At 34.2% G+C, this 10956-nt stretch overlaps 1 protein-coding gene across 8 annotated transcripts in view; it reads right to left on the reverse strand.

The window, feature by feature from the left end:
• The window catches only part of ccser2a (coiled-coil serine-rich protein 2a), a 69318-nt gene extending 60936 nt beyond the window's left edge, over positions 1 to 8382 (reverse strand). For all 8 annotated transcript variants that reach the window (XM_073928593.1, XM_073928595.1, XM_073928594.1 and 5 more), the window contains exon 1: positions 7679 to 8382. The gene's annotated coding sequence lies outside the window, so the exon portion shown is untranslated. The remainder of the gene's footprint in view (positions 1 to 7678) is intronic.
• Positions 8383 to 10956: the final 2574 nt, after the last annotated feature.

A 10956-nucleotide genomic window follows, 5' to 3' on the forward strand; every position in this document is an offset into this window, starting at 1 on the left:
AAATTTTAATGACTCTCCAACCATGATGTCACACAGGCAAATATAGGAAATATTACTGGCAGCATATTCAAACAAGTTGAATCACATTTATGCTCTTTTCAAGAAAATATGCAGTCTAATTAATGCCAGATAATGCCAGCAGACACTAAAAAAAAAAAAAAGTTCTCAGTTATCAAATTATTGTACTTACAAACAGTGATCTGGCCTGATGATGATCTGTTTATTCAGAGAGGTGTGTACGACTACGACAGATGCACTGCAAAGAGATGCTTGTTTGCACAGCAGCAAAAATACAAAGCCATTTGCAAACACACAACAAATAGAAAGATGATATGAACATGAGGAAGGGCTTTCTCTACAGACACTCAAATAATCAAGAAGCCTATGAAAACTATATCTCAGCATCACATGAGGACACTCACACACACAAGAAAGCTGAGATGAGACATTCATGAGAGTAAATAATGTGGGAGTTTCTAGGAGACAAATCTGCTGCCACAGTAGTCTTCACCAAAACATCAAAGATCTGTGTGGAAAATATTCCAACAGACAGAAACACACGCTTCATGAATAACTGTACTGAACAGATAATTTAAAAATCAGGCTACCTTTATTGATGTCTTTGAAACAAGTCTCTCACAAATGCTGCATTTTCTGCTCAGAAATACAGTACTAATAGTCACATAATCCTTCAAACTTTCAAGTTTTTTTTCAACTTTTAAAATCCTTCAAATTTACATAATCCTTCAAATTTTCTTTAAAGTTTTAAAATTTTAAGACATTTATTTTAATTATTTGATAGACAGAAAATTCAAAAGAACAGCATTTTTTTTAAAGCTGAAGATCTTACCATTATATATTTTTACTGTCACTTTTAAATAATTTATTGCTGAATTACGGACCCCAAACCTCTGACTGGCATAACATGATTGTGTAGTGTTTATCTCTGCTTTTATCAGAGATATTTTTATTTTTTTTTAGAATTGGATATTTTTATTTTATTGTTATAAAAATATAACAATATTATAACATATGTTGTTAATCATTCAGAACTCCTTTAATCGTATACTGTATGCTAACTCATGACCGATGATGCTGTACTCAATTCTGAGCAAAACTCAAAATGGATATAAATGTCTTGCACTTTACATTATAATTTGCTGGTCCTTTTTAAAATGGCTACTTTTAAGTTTTAGTGTTTTTATCATTAAAATACCTGCCATCTACGACTTATAAGCCATAACATAAAAATAATTATCGACTTAACAAGTCTCAGTTTTAATCCCATTTCAATGATGCAAGGGTATACAGGCAGAACTCAACAACTAAAGTTACCACCGAACAGCTGTCTGGCGCTGAGGACAGATATTTAGCTGCCTGGATACTTCACATAATACTAAATTACACTCGCTGGAATGCAATACGAGAATCCCATGGACCGGAGCTCCCAGACAGGCCTCAGGATGATCAGCTAACAGCCACTGCTGTTATAAACACCCCTTCCAAATAGTTGACGCTAGTCACAAGGACAAAAAAGCTATGGGAAAAATTTTATCAGACAGTAGTTTGATAGAGGAGTTCAACTAACAGACACACAAACACACATGCTTGACAGCTGCTGGAACAGTCAACACACACATGCAAACCAGACCAATAAAGAAGAGATTCTCGCACCTGTCACGAACACACACAGTCTGTCAACACAAGTGCTAAGTGAGGACTTTTAATTTTGGGAGGGGGCCGTACTGATGCTTCTGGCTTAATGCAGTCTCGTCTGCACCTCTGACAGTTCATGGCCATTAACATCAGCACTGACTGACAGCTATGCCAACTTCGTAAACAGAAAGAATGCCGAATGTAGTGGGTGGTGTGTACACACCCCAGTGCCAAATGACAAGATGACAGACACATGTTCTTAACTAACATGATTTAGTCTTAACCCAAATGTCCAAATTAAGCCATATGCATTGTATGCATTTTCTAGATGAGCAATTCCATGCAAATGTCAACACTGCCTTGAAAAGTTTTTAACAAAATCATTTCTACATTTTGTGTGTAACCAAGTACTTAAAGTACTTTAAAAACATTGACAGAGACATTCTTAAGTGTTTTTAAACAATTACATTTGATTTAACAAAGTCACACCAGTGCCAATTTCTCATCTGTCACATCCATAACAGAGAGATGCCACATCCATAACAAAGCTTTTCCCTCAAAAATGCAAAAATGTCAAATAAAATAAAACCAATCACATTTGTTCTATAGTGAGCCTACTCTTTTACTTTTGATTAGCATTATTTAATTTGGTTTGTGCAGATTTAATTCACAGAATTTCTAAAAAGCACTTTTTATACTGTATGAATACTGTATAACTCACATACTTTTTTCAGCATCCATAATGCATGATTATATTCCTCATTTATAAAAATGTTTACAGATTGATATTTTTCTCTGTGAATTTATGTTTTGAATTTTTACTTTAAATGTCACATCCACGCTGGAATTACTCATATTTAGTGTGCAAGCATTAGTCATGCAAGAAAATATCAATACAAGTAAATACCTCAATGCATCTTTTTGGCAATAATCTGTGGAAATTTACTTAATCGTTTACATCTGAAACCTGTGCTAATCTAAAGATGACAGTTTTGTTACCTCTAAGTATAAAATGTGAGAGGAGCATTGCTAAACTGTGAATGCTAGCATTGCAATTTTCAATTTTAATTAACTACCATCAATGGAGGATGAAAGAATTATATCATCTCTGGCTGCAGTGGGAGTCATTTTAGCCTCCACTTTAAAGAAGGCACTAGTAAGGAGTGAAGCAAGTTTTATTTTCGCAAAATAAGAAAAACACACAGAATCTGAAAAAGCTTAACATAAAAAAAAACATCTGCTCTGATGAGGAATGATATTTAAGTGAATGTGTAAATTCTGCAAGTGTGTATACATGCTGGACAATTTGGCCTAAAATCAAAATTCTGATTAATTAAACATTTAATATTGTTTGCCCTCAGAGTTTGCTGACAAATTTTGTACAGCAAATGTGCTCACATATTACAAGTGAGAGATTTCTGAATGAATGGTGCATTACCTGATTTCAAAATAATTGAAGGAAACACAAACTATTTACTATCTATGATTATTTATTGAACATCATCATGGAACAACTGGAATTAAAACACACATTGCCTAACATTCGCTTTTTAAAAAAAAATATATATATATATATATATATAACTTGCACTTTTGGAAACAAAATAAGCTATTTTTCAATGTTTCAATGCCAATCTCTTATAAACAAAATAACCTTTAAAAATAATTTAAATCCTGTAAATAATATTTTAAACAGTGCATTTCTTGCATCTTCTGTAAATAAATATTTTAATGTAAATAACCATTTTGATGTAATGGATAATATGCAGTCCCAAGGAATCTCTGGCGAAGATTTTAATCATCGACAAACTAATGCAAAGTATGGCTCAAGAATGGATCCTACTGGTCCTGCTTGAGCAGAGATCAGATGTGGCTACAAAGTGAACACAGAAGTATAAATCAGCCTCAACCTTTAACAGAGCAGGCTCACGTGACTACACACGTAATTGAAAAAAATCATCCTGGAAAAATTAGATAATTTATAGGTTCTGGAAGTCGATTTTGATTACTTATCTCCCAGCCCTACCGTATATGTCCTACCTTTCAATAACAAAATAAATTCACAACAAAACATGATAGTGATGGGAAAACCGCAGTTAAGCTAAAACAGCATCTGATCATGGCGAAGTGGAAATATTTGCACAAGCTCTGCGATTCAGCATTCAAGTCCCATCACTTTTTTTTAAACGGTACTTTATATGAAAGCTTGCTTTAAATCAGAAGATTTCAAGTATAAACCAATGAAAACTGTGCTAGTATTGATTTTACAATGTTTGATATATTTTATTTCATTTGATGGAAACTATATATTCTAAACAGTGTAATTCTAAATAGTGGCGTTACACTCACTGATTGGACTGCATTTTCTGTTGACTGGTTCATTAATTAAAAACTTGTATACTGTGAAGTTCTAAGATATAATGCAATATATAGTCCTATTACATTTAAAGTATTGTAAAATATCATACTAAACCGCTGCAGCATATTGTATCACCAGAAAATTGCCAATACACAGCACTAGCTGCTGGCATACATTAAAGTGTGCCGTAAAGCATTTTCAATCAAGGCTTAAACTAAGTAGACATCTTAGAGGCATGTCTTAAGAAGGGTGATGTTATTCTAAAAGCATTATAATAATCTCTGGTTATTTCCATGGCTAGTTGTTGAAAGACAAACCATAGAGGAAGTCATTATGTCAGAGATCAAAGTCTTTCTAGGGCTCCCCCACAGTACATTTTCCTATAAACCCTGTGCGTTTCATCACATGTCAGAATTTCACAGGTGACACCGTCACATGTGCTCAGTGGATATGATTACAAGCATTTAACATTCAACAAATACCTCAAGAAACTGAAAGCAAAACATAGAAGACTGCCTTTTTCAGAAGTGAAAATGCCCTGAAATCTCTGAAAGACCCACTATAAAAATTCCAGAGTCCTATTAAATGAACATTTCATTTAGCAAGACTGCATATTTGTGATGTACCACATTTTTTGAATTACATAAGTGAACTCAACACACATATTTGATATGGTCCAGTGAATATATGAAAATCTATTAAGTCACACTATCCTAAGGCTGTGTTGCGTAAAGCATGTTATCTGTTCTTTCTGCTGCTGGGATGGACACCGTTGAAAGAGCAGAAGCCATCTGAGGGGCAAAGGTCATCTCTATTCTCAAAATAGCTGTTCAGTTCAACATTTGCATGAATAATGTCTGGACTGAACAGAGCGAATGTGGAAAATCAAACAAACTGAGCTAGGCGAGTCAATAACAACTTTATGGACCAGTAAAAATATTTCATCGTTATGCACATCATACACAGTACAAAGCTCTATATCCCTGAAGCCACAAGACTGCACAGAAAAAAAGAATAACTGATATGATCATTCTGTTCTTATATTTAACATATATGACATAAATAAATATGAACCAAGTCATATCTACTAAAAAAACATATTAGGGGTGAGGATTGAGGAACCACAAATTGGTTATTATTTACAGTAGAAGTTGTATTTGTTATAGTGCTGGGCGATATGCAGGCCCACACGAAATCTGCGCGTGCAGAAATCCGCAGATTTTCAGTCCATCATTTAGTCTATTTATTTAGTTGTGAGTAAATGTGTGTAAATTTATATTTATTCGGTTTTTAGTAATATGTCAGTAATATTACTGACTAATATGAAAACGCTCATATGATTTACTTACAATACAGTTTAAGAAAAATAATTTCTGTCTTTTAGTAGATTTATGGTAGATTATATGAATGACTTGTTTTGTTTACCAAATAAATGGATCTAATAGAATTTGAATTGTAAACATTAACAAGTTACATTTTTTATCAAGTTATTTTTTATATAACATATTAAGTTTTTAGTTACGATACACTGAAAGCCATTACGCATAAATCCACAAATTTTTCACAATATTCTGAGCAGAAATAGCCAAAAATATCTGGAGATTCTGTCTGGCCCTAGTGATATATTGAACAATAACAATATATATTTCAATATAAGTTGTTAATGCCTCAAGATGTAAAAGAGTAAACCGAGAATGGCTGAAGGCACAAAAATTAGAGGGTCAATTAAATAACATTTTTTCGAACAAAACATTTTTGGCAGCCAAAAACTCGGTACACCTCTAATATCAACACACTTTTAAGATTCCCATTGTTGCACATTTCTGTTGCGTGATTGGGTCTTAGATCAATATAGAGTAAAAAAGTCCAGAGCTTATGATTGTTAATGACATAAATTTTATTGCGATTCGATAAAATATTGTTTATCGGCCCAACCCTAATTTGTTATATAATTTAATGATTTATTTGTAAAATATTGGACTCAATAAATTACCTTATTAGCTTTCTTTTGCAAATGCAGAACATCATAAATTACTCTATTTCCTGCACTGCTATTCTAGAGAAATAGGCTGACAATCCCTTTAATGAACACTTACTAACCAATATTTAGATGGGTTTTTTTTTTAAATATAATGCTTAACTGTAATTGTTAAGTGTACTTAAATAAAGTACACATATATAAATACACAAGTATGGCACGATTTCTGTCGAAATACGTTAGGTGGAAGAAATGAATCATAAGGTTATTTTCTGACCTTCTAGCAGTGAATCAGTCTGAGAAGTACCTGACTCACTTTACATAAATGAATGGCAAACTATTTTATTCTTTTAGCATTATTAAAAATAACTGCGTGATGTGCTACATTTTGTAACAGTGCTGAGAGCATTTAACGCAATGGTGATTGGATTTTTAATGTTATTCTACACAGGGGTGGACTTTACTAATAAGTGAGGTTAAGGATGCACATATATAAATTTTTTGGCGGATATAACTCTTCAGACTTGGATGCCGATAGCTAATGTATATAGGCAGCAAACAGCAAACTTCATAAAAGATTGAACTGCTCTTATGAACTGAATAGTCTACACTCAAAGCAAAAAGCAATAATTTCAAAATTGCAAGGTGATTATATAGACCTATTTTCACGATTTCACGTAAATCAGCATGCACAAACAAAATTATTTCCTTTTCTTTATAGCAAATTAACATGCAACTTGACTGTTGCATAAAAATAAATAGGTTAAATAACAAATTGGGAATGAATTAACAAGCAAGTTCAATATATTTTAAACAAAATGAAAATGAAAGAGCTAAGGACTAAAACCAGCTCAAATGTTCTTGAATAAAAAATGTTACAGTGATGTGCATGTGTACAAATATGTCATGTCCGAAAAAGCCTCTTTTTTTTAAAGGTGTTTTAACAGTTCAGAGCCACCGTACAAGCGAAAAGCTAGATACAGATTGTATTACTTCAGAAAAATTGGCATAGATTCATCCTAATTAGAGTTTTAGATTCTTTTGAACACATGTAGCTGCTGCTTGTCAATCAGACAACGCTTCAATGTCATTCTTTCATTGCTTAGGGCCCTGGAAAAACAGTGCCAACAATGCCAAGAAGCCTATATTAATCATTCTGAAGCTATTTTATAATTTTTCTATCATGTGTTGTAAAATTTGTCTAAAACCATTAAAATGTTGACATTATTATTTCTTTTCTAAATCCACGGGTCCCATGAATAGTGGAACAATCCTTCCATATCATACTGCACATGCAAATATTAAAATCTAATCACAAATCGTAAGTATGGCTAATTAACTGTACATAGTTTGTGAGCTTGTTTTTTATTTGTAAATATATTGTATTGAGATTTTAAGTTTAAGAAGGTTCCACTTTAAATATATATATTTTTAAAAATTATCTAGAGAGAAAACAAATATCTTTTTTGTTTCAATGCTAGGGCCCTATACATGGAATTGCTCAGGGCCCCCAAATCATCAAGTCCGCCCCTGATTCTACTCAAATTATTTTTTTTAGGAAAACATGCTAACAGAATAGTTAGTAAAACAGGTAAAGAACACGAATTAAAACATAGATTCCTTCTCCTCCCATCCCTGTAAGAGTGCACATAAACACTAGATTAACGTTGGCTCATGTGACTCACCTGTTCGATGAAAATCAGCCGCGTCTATCCATGATGTCAACGTCAAAGCTCAAGAGTCCACGTTCAACTTTAACTAGTATTTTAACACAGTCCATGGCTCGAGTAGTCAGCTTACTTATTTTATATACAACATTATACAGTAGACAATGAACGAGCGAAATGTACCCTATGCAGTAAGCACGTTAATTATATCAACCAGGAAAGGCTTCCTCTTACTCAGCGCGATTATTCCAGAGCATCGATTAAAACTACCAACACAAACAAAACAACGGCTTCACGAGCAGCACGAAAGCAAACAATACTCCTTCTTAAATATCGAAATTCAGCGTTACAAACTGCGACTTTAAAGCGCGAAAGCAGCGGGAACACAGTGATGCTGTGGTGAAGTGAGACTCCATCATGATGTTTGCTGTGTTTCGTCACTCATTCCAGCATCCTCTCTTCTTCATCTGCACCTTGCTCGGTTCACTTCAGCTTCCAAATTAACGCGAAGCGTACGGTAGCAAAGAACTAAACAGCGGTTTACTCATGACGCTAAAGCAAGCTAGTGGTCTTCCGCTAGTGTTTAAAAAAAAGCATGCGCTCAGCTTTTGGCCCGCGCCTACAAACAACCTCCCTCAACCCCACCGAGAGCAGCGACCATACTCTCACTCACGCGCGCTGCAAGTGTGACTCGGTGACGTAGGACGTGATTCACAGTGCACGAGCTGCCGGGAGCGCGCGCGATACTTGAATGACGGTGTTGACATGTGATGTAGAACGTTTATTATGTTTTATATAATTGCAAGGATGGTTATGTTTAATATCAAACAAACGTTGTCTGCCTTATTGGATGTGGATTGTAAGTTTGTTTATATAGGCATGTATATAGGCATACGATTGTGTTGGGCCTAGTTTCCATATTTTTGCTTAAGTCAATGAATTGCAAAACTGGTTTCAATTAAATGAAAACATTTAGATTACTTTAAAGGCTGTGTAAGTTAATATCAATATACATATATACACACAATGATATTAATACACACACCATAGTAGATGTGAAGTGCTGGGCAAAGCCTAATGGATGGATTTCAACACAGTGCCAGTAATATCAGGTGTCTGTGGCAAAACCTGAATCCTGTTTCTTACTTCACTCAGAAAGAAAGGAGGAGAGGGCTCGGTGGCAAAGTTGGTGTTGAATTAAAATACACCATATTTATTTTATAACTGCATGTATTTTATTCATTCATTCATTTTTTTCGGCTTAGTCCCTTTATTAATCTGGAGTCGCCACAGCGGATTGAACCGCCAATTTATCACATGTTTTACACAGCGAATGCCCTTCCAGCCGTAACCCATCACTGGGAAACCCTCTCATTCACACACATATAATACGGACAATTTCAGTTTACCCAATTCACCTGTCACGCATGTCTTTGGACTTGTGGGGGAAACCGGAGCACCCGGAGGAAACCTACGCAAACAAGGGGAGAACATGCAAACTCCACACAGAAATGCCAACTGACCCAGCTTAGGCTCGAACCAGCGACCTTCTTACAGTGAAGCGACAGCACTACCTTCTGCATCACCGCGTCGTCAGTCATACATGCATTTTATTTTATTTTTAAAATTATTATTTCTTCAGAAGACCATTTAAAAGGTTTTAAGCTGAAGCCGTGGTCCTTAATGAAAAAAAATTATAATAAATAACAGGCTGAACAGAATCAAAACCTGTGGCTCACAAGTTGATGTCTTGAATGGCCTGCTGGTGAAAAAAATATACAGAATTTTTTGGCTTTTTTGAGTGAAATGTCCCTTTGAAAATGTCTCTGGTGGCATTTAGATAGTGAACGTCTCCAAAGAAATACTTCACCCAAAATGTCAAATTCATCTGTTTGACTTACTTTGTTCTGTTAAACACAACATTAGTTATTACTGTATATATTGTGTTTGTTTCTTTTTGTTCAATTTTTGGTTCAACAGAAGGAAAAAACTCTTAAAGGTTTGGAAGCACTTGATGGCAGGTAAATGGTAAGTTAAATAATTAAGGGAAATTATCCCTTTAAACCCTACAATTTATACACTGTGATGGCATTAAGATCTTCCTTAATTGACAACCAATGAAGTCCTTCTGCTAAATTTTCTTTTTTAGTAATTTGATTTAAAAACATAACAATATGGAAGAAAAGATCTGCTACTTTTACAGTACATCACTATTTTATACCGTGCAAGCATGCGTGCGTGCTTGTGGGTGTATTTGTAGTTTCTGTTAATTTGTGTGCCAGTCAGGATCACCATGCTGAAGATTTCCAGTGTACTTGTGCACACTTGACTCACCAAATTTACTACACCATTCAGTTTTCCTTCTACCTTGATAGACTATGGGAAACTCTCAGCTCTAGCTGTTAAAATTTAATCTGCTGAATAACCTTAGAGATTTCAGCCTTTAAAAAATGTAGACTGTAGAAGTATAAAACTGGCAACTTCTTCAGCAACAAAATCTTTTGTGCTTTTTGTCCTGCCAAAAATCTATAACAGTGCTTCAGTAGGGCTGCACAATGAGAATGAGAGAGCTATAGAATGATATACTTTGATGATATTTTAAGAAAAAAATCACTAAATATATAAATATGTCATTTTAATTTAAATTTTAAGAACTTTTTCTTTTGAAAAAGCTTCTGTAGTCTTTACATTCACACAGATTCATTTGATGGAAGAAAAAACATATGACTATTCTTTGGTGAGGGAAAAAACAAAACTGAGTTCTTGAAGGTATAGTTTGTGCAAAAATGGAACATTTGCTCACCATTTACTGAACCTAAACTGATTCCAAACTTTTGTCAGTTTTTTGCTATTGAGCAATAAAGAATACATTTTCAAGAATGTTGGAAACCAGTAGCCATCATCCAAAGGAAATACTACGGAATCCCTTGACTATCGCTCTCAGTATTCTTCAAAATGTCTTTTTACTCAAGAAAGAAACTCAAACTAAATGAAAATTTTCATTTTTATCTTCATTTTTTGAAATGTCCCTTTAGGGTGAAATGTCCACATTTACAAATTGTTGAAGCCAAATAGGGTTGCCACAGTAGACAATTAATGAAAAGTACATTTTAACTAACTGCAGGTAGATAAAAGCACAAAAACTCTTTTTAACTAAACTGAGAAAAATAATGACACCAAAGTCATGTGTTACACTGCTTTACAGCTAAAAGTGAAGTTGCTTCATAAATTTAAAGATTCTGGTGAATTCAGGTCAGGTGGGATATTTTCCTTGGCCATCCCAAATGGCAAAAAGT

Source organism: Danio rerio, chromosome 17 (assembly GCF_049306965.1).
Source record: "Danio rerio strain Tuebingen ecotype United States chromosome 17, GRCz12tu, whole genome shotgun sequence".
In the NCBI taxonomy this organism is placed as follows: Eukaryota; Metazoa; Chordata; class Actinopteri; order Cypriniformes; family Danionidae; genus Danio; species Danio rerio.